The sequence below is a fragment of the Mus caroli genome, unplaced genomic scaffold, assembly GCF_978045245.1.
Source record: "Mus caroli unplaced genomic scaffold, Mus_caroli_1 scaffold_19, whole genome shotgun sequence".
In the NCBI taxonomy this organism is placed as follows: domain Eukaryota; kingdom Metazoa; phylum Chordata; class Mammalia; order Rodentia; family Muridae; genus Mus; species Mus caroli.
This window is the reverse complement of record NW_028227274.1, coordinates 70,304,296-70,321,749: the sequence shown is the minus strand read 5'-3', so window position 1 is coordinate 70,321,749 and position 17,454 is coordinate 70,304,296. Positions and strand designations below refer to the sequence as shown.

The 17,454-nt window shown below is 37.6% G+C and overlaps 1 protein-coding gene across 1 annotated transcript in view; it reads left to right on the top strand.

Moving 5' to 3' along the window:
• Nucleotides 1-17,454, top strand: part of Dcc (DCC netrin 1 receptor) — a 1,083,530-nt gene that overhangs the window by 304,492 nt on the left and 761,584 nt on the right. The window lies entirely within an intron of this gene.

Sequence of the window (17,454 nt, the reverse complement as noted above, 5' to 3'; positions counted from 1 at the left end):
TCTGCTTGGTTGAAATGAGACGCCGGGGGCTTGTTAAGCCTGCATGTCATGGTTGAACACCAGGAATCAGGCTTTCTTAAGGGGAGGTGAGACCTATCATATTTAATGCTTTGACAAATTACTAATTGAGCTGGAGAGCATCTCACTTTCATTGCAAATGGAGAGGCCTAAGTGGAATCATTGCCAAATGTTTTAGTCTTTCCATAGTTGGTTCTATGACCTTGAACAAATGGACAAATATTTTATATCACTTAGTTGACTGTTTTGTTTTGTTTTGTTTTTTCTAAACTTTGGATGCAATGATCTGGACATTGTTTAACTTCACCTGTTATTGAAAACCTTCAAAACAGAAAATGACTATTTTTATTTATGCAATGTTGAAAATATCCTCTATAAGAAGATTAGATAAACTGATACTATATGGACAGGACTCTTATTACAAGAAATGTAGCCACATGTTTTCTCCAGAAAGAGCTGAATAAAAGTATATAATTTTTACTTTGAAGAAAAAAAACAGGAAAGTAACTAAGCCATTGTAAATATGGAAATATTACATTAAAAAATCATTCTGTAAGTGCTTTCAATAATATAATTTTCTTAACTCTGTAGATAACAGTAGGATCTGTGGCTCCTGAGATCCTTTAGCTAGTGAGAGATTTTTTAATGCAGGTCACCTCCCTGCCTGAACCCTCAACTTAGTATTCAAATAGATATGTGTGGTATGATATTCTGATTCATTGTGTTTACTTCTCTTACACTTACCTATTGCAATCTTACCTGGCAAGGTATTGTAATTAGGAGATGGAAACAATGAAATATAATGGGGTCAAAAGCCACATGAACAGAATGAGTGGCTCTATTAAAAATAATGGAACAAAGCAATAACAACAACAACAACAACAACAAAAAACATGACAAGCCAAGTGGCTCAGAGGTTAAACCTCGTGCCACTCATGCCTTTGTATGGCCTGGGTTCTATCTCCAGACTTCATGGCAGAAAGAGAGAATGGACTTCTAAGAGTTTGTCTTCCAACCTCCACATAGACACTATGACACATGCATGTATGTATTCATATATACATACATGCATACATACATACGTACATACACACATAAGTACATAATACGTAAATACATAAATACTGAAAATTAAAATAAACTCGAAGCTGTCCCTTGTCCTCCCCCTCTGTGGAGACTTTGTGAAAGTCATCTTTGCTTATGAATCAAAAGTGATCCCTTTTCAAACATTAGGTCTTCCTTCACCTTGAACAAGGAATTTCCATCCATAAGCTATGGGAAATAACCTTATGTTTGTTTATATGGTACCCAGTCTCTTGCATTTTGTTATAGTAGCCTAAATATACTAAGAATATTTACAAAAGAAATTTCATGTATCATATTACATATTCTATTCTACTGTACCATGTAACACATTGTCCATGGAATGCATTCATAGCACAAAATATTACACTTTACTATACATTATTCAAGGATGCTACAAAATGTAATATTTAATATTTCCATCAACTAGTTTTTATTACCTGAGTGATACGCTATTAATTTGATATTAAAACATTTGAAGTGGGGTTTATTTGTCAGAAAGCTGATCTTAAGATACCATATCTACAAAGAGGTGAACTGCAGTCTTGTCTTATATCTCGTTATCCTGGTGTGTATTACATAGTACTCACATTTCTCAGTCAAAAATTTCCCAGTCACAGATTAGGAAAAAAAAAACTAATTAGATTTTTCTAAATATTAATTTCAGATTTTTTCCTAAGTAAATCAAAATCAAAAACTGCTTTTGACCATATATATGCTGCCCGCCCTGCTGTGGCACAATATTCCTGACCCCCCCCCAAAAATAATATCACAGAGGCTATTCATCACTTGACAGAGAGGAATCACTTAGTGGGAACTGAGGTGCACAGAGGGACAAGATAAGCCCCAAGGCTGTTACAAGTGGTCCAGGTTCTCCTCTAATCTCCCACATCTTAAGCTTTCTGGAGCATCCCAGCACAGTACCATCCGTCAGCTGGGAAGCAAACAGTTAAAATGCAAGGCCCTGGAAGACATTTCATCTGCAAACCATCACTATATCAATCTGGGATCATGTTTTGAATTGTTGTGTAGAGGGAAACGGAATATTAGCTCACCGTGAAAGAGGAGAGACAAAGACATACAGAGCTTTGTATAATTGTATTGACCTTGAAGATGCTATCGAGGTGATCCTTATATACATTGTATAGAATTCCTCCAGCACATTTCATGAGTTTATTCATCTTTTATTCTCTTTGTACAAGTTCCTTCTTTTGTCATACTTAAATTGCACCTGAAACTTAATCCAACAGCTACTTTAACTATCCTATGTGAACTGCTCCCCATTTATTGATCAATGTTTACATTCCTCTTAATGGGATTGTGGTAAGACCAGGTCTTACCTACTTATGACATACAAATGATGACATGCCAAAATTCCACTTCATCTTTTCTTAATGCATATTTTCTTCTATTTCTAGCACTTCTATTTGCTTGAGAGGCACACACTAAACAACAAAGCAATACTTTCTTATAAAAAAAAAATACAACAAGATCCGTGTCTGCTTATGATGTCTCAGAAAGAAGTCTTTCCTGTCCTCTGGACAGAAATCTTTTCAGTGGTAGCTTCCCTCTGGAAAGACACTGACTACACTAGCATTAGATTTGCTCTTTCCCATAGGTGCTGATGGAAAAGCTGCAATATAGTGGATTTAAAAAGTGACCAAGTACTGCGCAGAAAGATTTAATTCATGCAGAGGTGGAGAGAGAGAGAGAGAGAGAGAGAGAGAGAGAGAGAGAGAGAGAGAGAGAGAGAGAGAGAGAGAGAGAGAGAAGAAAAAAGGAAAATATAAAGAGAAAGGAAGGAAGAAAGCTGTTCTCTGAGTCCAGGCCCAATTCACAGATCTCTCTTCTCCATAATGTTCCCCAGAGTGTGTGAAGCAAGTGACAGTTTCTCTGTCTATACTTGTGCTCCAATTGACTGCTATCTTTCTCCTTCTGGCTTCTTCTGATTGTTTTTTAAGCAAAAAAGAAAAGCCTCATTTTGCTAGTGAGGATTATGCTGCTAGATTTCACCACACAGTGGTGGCTCTATCTCAGTAATAGCTGGAAGCATTTCCCAATGTTTTTCTCTAGAAAGAAGTTGTTGAGGGACACACAGGAGAGGGTCAAGGTCTCCTTAGTGTCTTTGATCACAGTATTATATTAAATAGTCAAGATTTTATTTTAATCAGCAGGGTACCACCATTTCTCACAAATACCTGTCCTATGCCCGGAGTGATATTAAGCTTTCCCTTACTAAGGTCTGCTGGATTCTTTTTTTAAAATTCTGATTCAGGTAAGGCTAAATTATAGACAACTGGATTGATGCACACTGTGGTGGTAAACTAAGACATGCATGCTTTAGTCCCTGTCAACTGGAGGGACTGAGCTGTCATTACACATTTATACATTTGTTTCTGCCTGAGGCAGTGGCCACTGCATGCCTGGGAACTGTCTTCTTTCCTTCCCCTGGATTGGCCACTGTTTTCCAAGCACATACAGATTATGTATGGTAACAGGTTATGTATGGTAACACTACGGAAACCTCTAAATGCCATGTCTTTAGATCACAGCTTTTACATTGTGAAGGATAAACAAGACTGTTCACCAAAATCCCAATCATTTTTATCCCATTCTTATGTACTTGTGATTCTTCCTGACAGAAAGGACTCTAGTTTTACTTTATTAGTATTTAGTAATTATTTAATTAAAACATAAACATTTATATCAATATTATAAAAAGATACCACACATTCAGGATGTTTTTATTTATTCACTTTACATACTGCTCATTGCCCCTCCTCCCAGTCACTCCCTTCCATAAGCCTTCCCCCATTTACCCTCCCTTTCTCCTCTGAGAGGGTGAACCCTCCCCTCTGGCTAGTCCCAAACATACACATCAAGACACTGCGTGACCAGGCACATCCTCTTACACTGAGGCCAGACAAGACATCCCAGCTAGATAGGCATATTCCACAGGCAGGCAACAGCCTTGCGATAGTCCCTGCTCCAGTTGTTCAGGAGCCACATGGAAACCAAGATGCATATCTGCTATGTATGTGCAGAGGGTATGCAACCTATCAGTGGCAGATTTCCATTCATTTTCATAGCCTTCCGACCATTCCTCTGTCTCTCCCCACAACTTATCCTAAACATCCACATTCCCCTCCCAGTCCCCTTTCCTGCCCAGTTCCCTTCCTCCACTTGCCTCCTATAAGTGTTTTATTTCCCATTCCAAGTGAGATTCAAGAATTCTCGGTTCTGCCTTCCTTTTTGCTTAGCTTCTTTGGGTCTGTAGAGCATGGCATAGGGATCCTGTATTTTATGGCTAATATCCACTTATCAGTGAGTACATACCATGCGTGTCCTTTTGGGTCTGTGTTACCTCACTCACGATGATATTGTCAAGTTCCCTTCAAGATTCTTGTTTTTGAATTGTCTGTTTAGCTCTGTACCCCATGTTTCAGTTGGGGTATTTGGGTTGTTGGTGTCAAAATTCTTATACATTTTTGGATATTAGTCTCTGTCAGATGTAGTGTTGGTGAAGATAATGTCCCAATCTGAAGGCTGCTGTTTTGTCCTTGACACTGTCCTTTGCCTTCTAGAAGCTCCCATTTATCAGTTGTTGATTTTAGAGCCTGGGCCATTGGTGTTGTGTTTAAGAAGTTGTCTCCTATAACAGGGATTTCAAGGCAATTCCCCTCTTTCTATTCTATTAGATTTAATGTGTCTGGTTTTACTTTGAGGTCTATGATCCACTTGGACTTGAGTTTTGTGCAGAAGGATAGATATTGATCTTCCTGCATTTTTCTACATGCAGACGTCCGGTGAGATCAGCACTATTTGGTGAACATGCAATTCTTTATTCCATTGTATGATTTTCTCTTCTTTGTCAAAAATCAAGTGTCCATAAATGTGTGGGTTTACTTCAGGGTCTTTGGTTATGATCAATATCTGATCAGTGTTCTATTGTCAATCTGTCTTTGTCTATACCAATACCATGTAGTTTTTATTACTATGGCTATGTAATATGGCTTGAGGTCAGGGAGTATGATACCTCCTTTTATTGTTCAGCATAGTTTTTCCAAAATTGTTTTCATTTGTTTGTTTGTTTGTTTGTTTGTTTGTTTTCTTTCGGTTGGTTGTTTTTTCCATTGGGTTTCTCGGCTTTTTGGTTTTGTTTTTCGTTTTGTTTTTGTTTTTCCGTATGCAGTTGAGAACTGCTCTCTCAGTCTGTAAAGAAATCTATTGGAATTTTGATGGTAATTGCAGTGAATCTGTAGATTACTTTTGATACATTGGTCACTTTGACTATGTCAGTCCTACCAATCTGTACTGGCTGGTTTTGTGTGTCAACTTGACTTCAGTTGAGGAAATGTCTCCATGAGATTCAGCTGTACATCATTTTCTCAATTAGTGATCAATGGGGCTGGGCCCATTGTGGGTGGTGCCATCCCTGGGCTGTTATTCTTGGGTTCTATAAGAAAGCAGGCCAAGCAAGACAGGGGAAGAAAGCAAGCTAGTAAGTAACATCCCTCCATAGTCTCTGCATCAGCTCCTGCTTCCTGACCTGCTTGAGTTCCTTTGGTGCTGAACAGCAATGTCGAAGTGTAAGCTGAACAAACCCTTTCCTCCCCACCTTGCTTCTTGGTCATGATGTTTGTGCAGGATTAGAAACCCTGACTAAGACACAATCCATGAGGATGGGAGATCTCATCCATCTTCAGATATCTTCTTCAATATCTTTCTTCAATGCCTTGAACGTCTGCCATATAGGTATTTGACTTGCTAGGTAGAGTTTCACCAATGTATTTTGTATTATTTATAACTATTGTAAAGGGTATAGTTTCTCTAATTTCTTTCTTAGCCAGTTTACCATTTGAATAAAGAAGGGCTACTGATTTCTCTGAGTTAATTCTGTATCCTGCCTTCAGCTGTAGATCTCTAGTAGAATTTTTGGGGTCGCTTATGAATCCTATCATCCCATCCTCGAGTGATACTTCTTCCTTTCCAATTTGTATCCCCTTGATTTCCTTTAGTTGTTTTATTGCTCTGGCTAGAATTTCAAGTATCAGCACTTACTTATGAATGGGGTACACTCCCTCTGATTCTGGGACTCACTTATTATGAGTCAGATGTGATCCCTCTCTGAACTACAATATAAGGGGAAGAAAGAAAGTATTTTCATTGTCACAAAGCAAGTTTTAGGTACGAATCTACGTAGGGAGCTGACTGCTGTTGATCTAGACTGCAGTTATACCTACAGTCCACTGAGAAAGACAGCAAGAGTCATTCTTGAAATTTCATTTGATATGTTATCATTTTCTCAAGGACTCTAGGTAATGAAGATACTTGCTGTTTGAAAATAGCTGATAGACTTGCCACTATTGTATGAATGGGCTAATCATTTGGGGATGATTGGTATTGCTACATACAAGTTCCAAAACTGTGTAGGAGGATTAGAAACAATTGTCCTCCAGCAGCCAGGAGAATTAGTACCTTCTTGGCCACAGGGCTAGCCAGCAAGGAGAAGCTCCTGCCACAGTTCAAACTTTGTTTCACTGTGTTTTGCAACAACTGTATGCTGTGACTTCTCATTGCATAGTTCTTCTGGGCAACCAAGAGCAGTAGCTATGCTTGTGTTATTCTAGCTGACAGTAGGGACACAGCCTACACCTAGCACTCAAGAGTTCCCTTTCATAAGCCATGGCTCTTTTAAAGGGAGCACTAATCAGGATTGAAAACTTATATTCAGATAATTGTTGATGTTGGAGGAGGCTGCATTATCTTAGTAGTAGCTACTGGCAAGGCACACATTGTATTTCTATAAACAACCAGGAAGAAAAACATTGAGTCACACACATGGGGGAAAAGACGTGAAAATAGAAGAAAGGCTAGTTGGAAAGGAGGGCGACAGGTATGGGTGACTGGGGTCAAATGGTCAATATAAAATGTCTATATGCATGGAGATGTAATAATGAAGCATATTTTATGTATAATTAATAAAAATGAATAAAATATGTATAATAAACTTTATCCAGGCCTTTTGCCCAAATACATGTCTATGCTATATTAAAAATATATAAACATTTGTTTATATTTAAACAGCAATAACGAAAAGAGTAGGATTTTATTTTAATTTTGATTTTATTCTTTAATCTCTTTTTACAGTCCAGTCTTTATTCCCCTCTAGGTCCACCCTCAGACTGTTCCACATCCCATACCTCCTCTCCCACCATCTCCAAGAAGATGTCCCCAATCCCCACCCTTCCCCCTCCCAGACCTCCCCACTACCTGGGGCCTCAAGTCTCTTGGGGGTTAGGTACATTTTTTCACTGAGTCAAGGCCTAGCAGTCCTCTGCTATATGTGCCTGGGGCCTCATATAAGCTGATACATTCTGCCTGGTTGGTGGCTTAATGTCTGAGCAATCTTGAGAGTCCAGGTTAGTTGAGACTGCTGGTTTTCCTATAGGGTCACTCTCCTCAGCTTCCAGCTTTTCCCTAATTCAACCATAGGGATTACCAGCTTCTGTCTATTGGTTGGGTGTAAACATCTGCATCTGACTCTTTCAGTAATTCTTTCCTATGAGATGAAAATATGCAATCGGTTATTGATGATAGTCATATAGCTGTGACAATATGCTAAATTTGATTTTATGATGATTTTAAACTACACTGATTTTATACTTCAAAGTGGTAAATTTTATGGATTTGTCAATAAATATATACATTTAAAAGCAAAGGTTAAAAAGAGAAGTCGTATTTCATCCCCTTCATTCTACATGAGTGGTTCTCAACCTTCCTAGTGCTGCGACCCTTTTATGTAACTGTTCACGTTGTTTTGACCCTTAGCCATAAAATTATTTTTGCTGTTTCTTTATAACTGCAATTTTGCTACTGTCATGAATTAAAATATACGCATCTGTGTTTTATAATGGATTTAGGTAACCCCTGTGAAAGAAGGCTCCTTCAACCCTCAAATGGGTTGCAAACTATAGGTTGAGAACCATATATTTAAACATTTTTGATTCCAGAAGAATTTAAGTCAATAGTGTTTATTCAAGTTAATCTGTTGCTTGCCTTTCAGTAAAGGTAACTGACTGACTGTTATTTGACAAGCTTAAGTGACTACTTAAAAGCAAAAAAAGAATGTATCTGGAATGACCATGTTCTAGTTCATGGCAATCATACATAGACATTTGGTGAAAGTCTAGCATTTCATCATTTGTCCAAATTTGATGTATCCACCTTCTCCACCACCAGAATAATAAACAATGAAATATAGCAGAAACAGATGTGATTCAATGACGTGTTAGGATAGCACTGAGTAGTTTTATTCTTCACAGCACTACAGATTAATCAACCCTCACTTGGGGTTTAAAAAATAACCCACTCACCTTTGTAGAAGATTATGATCCACAGTATCATAATCTTATCCCCCAGGGCCTTGTATAAAGGAAAAAAAGGCCCAGTCATGTGAGTGCTTACAGGAATCTAGCTAGCACCCTGTCTGGTGCAGGACTATACTGTATTGCATCCAGGGATTCTGAAGCAAATATCTTAACCCAGTGTTGAGAAGGCTCATTTGCATTCTCCAATGCCCCATTTATATTTGTGTTTGTGCAATGCTTCACTGACTTAAGCTATTTAAAATTTTAATCTAAAAAGTCATCCTAATAAGAACTCACATAGCCAGGAAACAAATGACTCTCAGCAAGTGCCACCTCTGCGCATGTGCACACTTCCAGAGCACTGGACTGAATTCAGTCATGCAGCCTTCCCAAAGATGTTCACATTTGCTTTCATTAGAGCACTGTGAATCCTTTTGGATTGCTGAATCCAATCCATTTCTTTCTAATGCACGATTTTAAAGTTCTAGTTAAAAGTTTCAAGTTTAATGAGAGAAGATCCTTTAAGCCTTTCAAAAATATTCGACTACTAAACCAATGTGAGTACTGTCATCAAATGCAGACTCAGAAAGACTGACTCGACAGTAAAAATCATGTGGAATGCTTCCTGGATATTTTGAATTTTACCTTTCCCATTTCACAGATTAAAGCATTATAATGCAATGATTAAAAGATCTATCTGCGTCTTACAATTTCATATTGTTTAGAACACGAAAAGAGACCAAAAGTTATTGTCCTCAAACTCTCAGCAGTCTAGCCAATGTCTAGAAGATGTAAGAGTTAGTTTTCTAAGTCCATGTCATTATTACTGCTACATAGGGCTCAAATTTAAGTGTCAAAACAGATATATCAAATTGTCAATGTATGTGAGGATCTCTACATTGTATTGGTTCATTTCTTCCCATTTTTGTTGAGACAATAATAATTTTGACAACAAGTGCATTCTTCAGTGCATGGATTTTATGGGATTGTTTCCTTCCCTAGCCATGTTAGTACAGAACTGTATTCAGAGGCACACTGTTCATAGTAATACAGACAAGCTAGAAAGCCAGCACAATGGGAGAATGACTGAATAGAGAACTTCTTGCCTTCTTCTCACTCCTCTGTCACATGAAACATGAAAGTGAGAATCTATAGTGGTCACAGGATGAGTCACTTCAAAGCCAAGCAACCATAGCAAGAAGATAAAGCAGACACAGTATAAAATTATCTGCCCTGGAGAACAGGTGAACTAATGGGGACGGCTGAGACACATGCACACTGCACTGTGTGCCATGGAAAGTCGATGTGAATGAAATAAATATATCCATGTGTCACACATGGAGTCTATGTGGTGAAGCTAAGACTACAATTACATATAACTTATAAATATAGACTTAAGGTTCATATCTGTAACTTGTTATCAAGTTACAGACTCTTGTAGTCTGACTTCACTCAAACTGAAGAGCAAGGCTTCCTTTTGTTAGTATCAGATATCTGCATCATTTTCATAGGTTTGTGGGTACATAGAAAGGTCAAGGTTTCCTGGGTTTTGCTTTCTTATAGAACTGAGCATACTTGTAGGTAGCTTATAAAGCTCTTCCCCACAGGCTCATTTATGCTTCCACAGATCCAATGAACCTTTACCATGTGTGAAAGAATACCCATCAATAAGGTTCCCACTTACAGGAAGCACTTGTAAACAGACAAACAAACAAAACAACAACAACAAAAAAACTGGTTCTATAAATTTCCTTTCCATCACACTAGATAAAAATGGGGAATATTGAAAGGATAAGTACTCAAAATATCAATAAAGAAAATCATGAGGACAAACTAGCAAAAGAAAACATGATTTTGGAAGTCAGAAAGTGGCTTCATAAATAAAAACAGAAGAAGCTCAGAGGGTACAAATGTCTACAGTTTAATGCAAAAAATAATAACCAAGCATGTGGTGTCTTCAAAACCCTCACAAGATTTAGAACTGCAGAATCAAGTGACTCTGATCACGAGAGAAAGTGCAAAGAGAGAACACACACACACACACACACACACACACACTGAAAAGACTGTAGAGTGAAGATCTGTAGACCTGTCTGAGCCCACAGAGCTGAGCCAGAAAACTCACTTCATGGCAGCAAAGGAGAAAAACCCCACTTCCTAGAGATACTAAATCTTGGAGAGGACAAGGATACCAGGAGCCTAGAAACAGCTGTGCAAAAGGAGAATGGCCAAGTACAGGACAAGTGAGATCATGAGACACAGCATCACCTTATTAGGTTCAACTGCCAAGTAGACTGCTTCTTCAGACTCTCACCAAGAGACTTTGCAATTTCCCACAGAGCGATAGATCTAGGTGAAGTTCTCTGAGTTTCTTTCATCAAACACCTACAGGGAGACTATGCTTGCCAAGTCTCATCCATGTATATTTTTTCAGGAACTTTTTAAATAACTTAATATAGATTATCTAATGGCCTCCAAATATGTTTAAATATTTAAGAATAAGGGGGATAAATTGAAACCTGAAATTATAGAAACTATACAGATAACAGAGGACAGCTAAAACATAACAGGATAATGTTTAGTATTCTGAAAGCAAAAGAAATTTTTTAAAAAGTTTTACAATAAAGGAGAAATATTTCAAAGACTAAGAACTATAATCAGGAATGGATAATTGGATTCTTGATAGATTAAATATATATCAGAAGGGCTAGATTCATACTGGAGATATTTCTCATATAATAATAATAATAATAATAATAATAATAATAATAATAATAGACAAAACATACAGAAATAAAGCTGACAAAGTTTTATAGAACAATGTATTTTCTATTTTCCATGTATAAGAACTACAGACTCTCACTCAGCCCTAGAGTTCTTGATTAATAATGTCTGCTGTTCCAGCTGGTTGATTAATATCTTGGATTCCATCTGAAAACAGACATTGACTACAGGTATCCAGTGACTCTGATGCTGCTGGTGTGTGCAGTTGACTAACAGAACCATTGTACTCATAGTTCAACCACCAAGGATTAGCGCTTCCTGAATGTAAGCCCAGAGGCAGAAAGGGACAATAATAATAGAAAATATGAGTTTCCAGACTGAGAGGACCAGCCCATCAAACTCTCAATAAAAACATAAAACACACATCCAAAGGATACAACAATAATATTTTAGAACATTGAGGAAAAACATATTAATGATAAACACACAAAGGAAGGGAAAAGCTGAGAGCAAAGGAAGGATGGGTGAGAAGTGAAAATGGTTACTCCAGAAATAATCATTGCGTTTGGATGGGGCAATGGCAGGAGACAGTTGTTTTCCGACTGCATCTTGAAAGTTTACTTTGATACTTAATGTGGATGCCGATTGCTTTGATGCTGATGAAATGGCTCAGTGTGAAGAGCACCTTCTGCTCTTTCAGAAGGCCCACTTCCCAGCATCCCATGGTAGCTCATAATCCTCCATAGCTCCAGATCCAGAGTACCAGATACCCTCTGTTTACTTCCTCAGGCACCAGGTTCACATGTGGTACAGATATACTTAGTCAAACACTCATAGACATAAAATGGTATAAATCAAATTTAATATTTTTAACGGGAGAAAAAATAATGGAAAGTATTTCTGAGAATGGATAAGTCAAAGAAAATAGAATAATTTATAGAGAGAAATAGAAGTAGCAAGATTCATGTCTGTATAAGTATGTAAGTACACTACAATAGAAGTCTCTTATTAGAGAACTTTCTTTTAGTCATATTCAAATCTTGAGAAAAAAGTTATTTTTTAAAATTATGTCTGATAATGCCAACTACATGTCACAAACAAGTATCTTAGTGTCAATACTTGCTTGTGGTGTGACTGTCAATTCCTTTGGACCAACAAGGTGGGAAGAGTCCACACAGGGTCAGTTCTCATCTAAGAAATAGACTTTATCATGCTGCTTTCTCCGACAGCATAGACAACACAGCCTCGCAGATGCTGGTCTTTCACTTGCACCTCAAATTCCTGTTAGTAGTAAGAGAGTCAGGCCGTGGATGGCTATATTTGCTGAGTTGAAGTCTTAGTTCAAGATGTTGGTCTCTCTGTATGGATTCCCTCATAACTGACTGCAAAGGTTCAAAAGTATCATCTCCCGGTTGGATTTTTTCGTTGTTGTTGTTAAGCCCTTTTCAGCATACAGAAGGCTGAAGGGAAAACATAGCGGTTTGATTGGTATGTGATTTGGGATGGCAATGGACTGATATCAGAATGTTTCTAATGGCAATGTTTCTAATATCAGCACCTAAAGGCTGATGTTTTAAAATGGTCATTTGTGTCATGATTTATTTTTTATAACAGAGATCCCTCTGGTTATGGTTTCCTAACGTAGGAAGAGCTGTACTATGCTTTAGAAAAGCTATTTGTTGATGAAGCACTAATTATAATATAGTTACCTCTGAGAGCCCAAATGTAATTATGTTAAGTTTAATTATATATCATTAATTATATAAAATATTTAAATTGTTATGTTGAATTGTGCTGCACTAGATGCTGTACATTTTGCTGGCTTGTGGAGCAGATGTGCTTGAAGAGTTTGGATGTCATCCAGAAGTTGGTGAATTGTAACTGTTTAACGGAGCTTGATTTATACCATCTATTGAATAACAATAGTTGCTTCTTTTTAGTGGTAGAACAATGTCGAGTGTTGGGATTAAGTGGCTTATGCCTAGATGGTGTTTTGTTAATTACAGTTTAGTTTAATCCACCAAACATAGGGGGATCACAGACTTATTTCTCCTGTATGGCAGATGTAGTAGAATTGTTTGTGTATAATGTTCATCCTTGGGAAAGCAACTTCCTATCCATGAAAGTGATACTAGGAAGAATGCCTGAGTTTTGAAAGAGATCCAGAATGCAACAGCATGCCTTTTTGCATGGAAGATGGAACACTTCACTACCAATTTAACAAAGTTAGTGTACTTCATTCATATTAAATACCCTGACACAGCCAAGTTTCCATATATGTAGACTAAGAAAGAGGCATAAGAACTAACAATACATTTTGTTTCTATGATGTGTAAATACAAAACTAGAACTTATGGAATGAGATACTGTGCATGCGCTCATATCTATGTTCTGGTTTGATAAACAAGATGCTGTAATTTCGTCTCTGAAGTAGCTAACTCTCACATTTACATCGATTTGAAATAGAGCAAAGAAGAGAAATAGTAATTTAAATAGTAATGTTATGGAAAGGAAAACTATGACTAATGTGTCTGTCAATCAAATCTGCAATACAATTGACATTTTTATCTTATTTTATGTACGGTTAGCAGTACTTTTAACCAATTCAGCTCACTGTATTTTGACAAAATCTCACAAGTTTTGGAAAGCTCATAATTAACTTGTCTAAAGGAAATAACTTCAGTATTCCCTCCCTACAATCCTCAAGAGTGATACATCATAATGTCTGCCACATTTGAGGTGATTTTATTCCAAGAAGTTCAATTTTTGGAGGCCCAATATGTATACATTTACAAGATAACTTGTAGAAAAAGATAGCTTTTTACCAAGAAAAGAAGTCTCAAATATCTTGACACTAATGTTTTAAGTTATAACTGTAAATGTTTGTAGGTATGTATTTAGTTGTGAGGTGGTCCATTCTAATACAACCTTCAGTTATAAATAATGTCTCTAGCTGCAAATGTAGCAGAAGATGACCTAGTTGGCCATCATTGGGAAGAGAGGCCCTTGGTCTTGCAAAGATTATATGCCCCAGTACAGGGGAATGCCAGGGCCAGGGAGCAGGAGTGGGTGGGTTGAGGAGCAAGGTAGGGGGAGGTTATAGGGGACTTTTGGGATAGCATTTGAAATGTAAATGAAGAAAATATCTAATAAAAAATAATGCCAATGACATAATAGGAAGGCTGTGTCAAAATCTGAAGGAAAGAGTGAAGAATTTTAACAACAAGGAGGCTTTGCAAAAGGGTAGATTTCTGTTTCAGATGAAGAGGGTAACCAGTGATGAGAGAACCTTCTAGAAGAATTGTGTTTAGGAAGTTGGAAGAGACTGGGTTTTGTTCACAAGTCCAGGGCTTCTCAGAGCAGAGGCAATTTTGGGGACTAGGATATGGTTTCTTTTATTCCCATATGTTTCCTTCTATTTTTGAGATTTATAATATAATTACAGTATTTCTCCCTTTTCCTTCCTTGCTTCATTTCCACCTTCTTTACATGCATGGCTCTCTTTCACTGATTGCCATTTCATGTACACGTGTACCCACTTACATATATGTTCACAAATATAAGCTGTTGAGCCTATAGAAAGTTAATTGTACGTATTTTTAGAGCTAACCATTTGACTGAATTTCATCTTAGAAATGTATCCTCAATTCTGTGTTAGTTATTCAAATTCTTGTAAGCATGATCAACCTTGAGCCTGTTCGTGGCCCAGTCATAGCAAGAAACTTTTAAGCTTCCTTTGTCTCTACGAAGAAATAGGGGTGTCAGAGATCTCCCCAGACTTCTCCTCCTTACCCCTGACAGCCTTAGGAAGCAGGAACAATTTCTCCCTGACAGCTTTAGAAACACCATCCAGTAATTTATGCACTGCATCTCCTTGGATAATTGGGATCCAGCCACACTGTGCAGAACAGCCACTGGCTTTGGGGCGGCCCAGGCTTACCAACTGCTACCCTTGGAGGAGGAAGAGCCAGAGGGCGAACAGATTGTGTCTGTTCAAAACAAGAAAAAAATGAGGGGTGGGAAGGAGATGGGAAGACAAAGGAGGAACATTTGATAGGTCATCTCTCTGTTGCCCTGGTGGAGAGTGCAAGAACAATGAAAAACCACTTCAAAGTGAACAATGCCATGCTGAGGACATGCCAACTTACTCAAAGACTTGTCACTGATGAACACATTCATTAAGGGGGATCGTTTAAACACCCCATTTTCCCACTATTTTTCATTTCTGAATGAGTGGAAAAAAATGAATGAATTGATCAAAGACTCTGAGGTTGCCAGCCTACCACAATGCCATGCAGAATAGATAACTGCATTGATTACGTATTTATTTTTTGAGATAGAGGTTTGCAAAGAACAGGAAATAAGCAAAGTTTTTAATAGCTTCATGTAATTTCATAGATTTGAAAACTTCCAGATAGGACTCCCCCCCCCCAATGCTTACTGTAATTTTCAATTGTACTGAAAATGAAGGGCTAAATACATGATTTGAGGCTTCTGAGAATAAGCAAATGACATTTTAGAAAATAGACTGTGGCTTGGAGACTGGAAATAAGGACAATACGGCGTCTTTACATATACTCATGTTACATTTGGGGATAACTGAATAAGGGGAAAGAGATGACAGTAAGTATGTAATTTCATGCTGTTAGTTCAAAACATTGTTTCTAATCCGATGTTAGCCTATACTGTGAATTTAGAGATCAAAGTATAAATGATGTAATTTAATAAAGATAGAATGTTCTAAGAATTTCCAGGTGTGTTTAAATGTGCTAATAATACCCAAGGTCTGTCTTTGGCAGAGAAACTGAGTCCTTTCTTTGTGAACATCTCAAAGTGTGCAAGGTTTAGTTAAACAAGTGTTTCAAGTGTCTGGTCAATTATCTAGAGGTTCCACTGAGAAGTGATGCTCCTACAAGTCACAAAGGGCTTCTCTTTCTGCTCTCTTGACTTTATTATTATTATTATTATCATTATTGTTATTATTATTATTGTCATAATGAAATGTATATGTCCAGGAAATTATTTGTGCTCAACTTTTTAAGTAGTTAAAAACACTGTGATCAAAGTCCATGGTCGTTTGTTTGTTGGCTTGTTTGTTTGTTTGTTAACCTTCAAAGTTGGCAATGAATGAAACACATAATATTTATTTTCCCATTCCTGTACTTGGAAATACATGTTGAGCTTTCACGACAAAATATGCTTCTGTTTGTTTGTGTGTTTGTTTGTTTGAGACGGGATCTTGCTAGCCTAGAATTTGTTTGTAGGCTGAGCCTGAGTCCATGAACTTGTTACCTCCCCTTCCCAGAAGATATTGTCTTGTTGCTTATTTATTTTTAAAATGAAACTGCCACTGCCAGGGGCTTTCTCTTGTGGGCAAGGACCACAGAAAATAAGCAGCGACTAAATCTAGAAAATGGTGTAGGTATAATGAAATACTTAGAATCTAAAGCAGTTGGGGCTAGCAGGCATGCTCTTTGCATCCTGATAGTCTGGGAAGTTGTGGAAATAAGCACACATTTCCTTTATGAAGAAAACTAAATTCTTTGAAGAGGCTCCTTACTCAATTCCTGAGGATGAATGTTTCTTAAGTGAAAAAGAGACATGGAGACTATGAGGAATCTGTGCCTGCTATTGCTTTTGGAGGAATCTGTACCTAGTATAGTCTTCAGTTATCAGAAAAAAAGAAAAGAAAAAAGAAAAAAAGAAATAGAACCGTATTCTGCAGCAAAATACCAAGGTGAGAGAGATAATGGAGGCTCATCCTGAGAGTTTGTTTAGGCTCCCGGAGTGACCTTCGCTTTGTTGGCTGACAATGTATACAATGCACCTTGTCCACTGTTGTCTTTTGAATTTTAGAAAGGGTTCTGGGGCTGAATTGCACTGAAATATACTTTTACTTGAAAGGTCTGACTGAGCGCTTCACTCTTAAGTGGCTGCCATTAAAGTGTCCTATTGAAAGTCAAACCCTTCCAGTGTGAGAGAGGAAGGAAAACAAAAAGAAGACTAGCAGAACTGGGGGTGGGGGGCAATATGATCCTTAGAATGAAAGCTGACTAAAAAGATTAAGTCTGCAAAATAAAACCAAAATGTCTAAAAGGAATTTTGTGGCTTCTGTTATTCTCAAGATACTTAAGTCCAAATTGAAATACAATCACTGCTGGACAACAATTAGCTATCCATTATTGGGTGCCTTTGTGATGCAGATTTCTTATATAGGGATACAATACCAGACTTATCATTAGGAACTGGGAAACCTAGT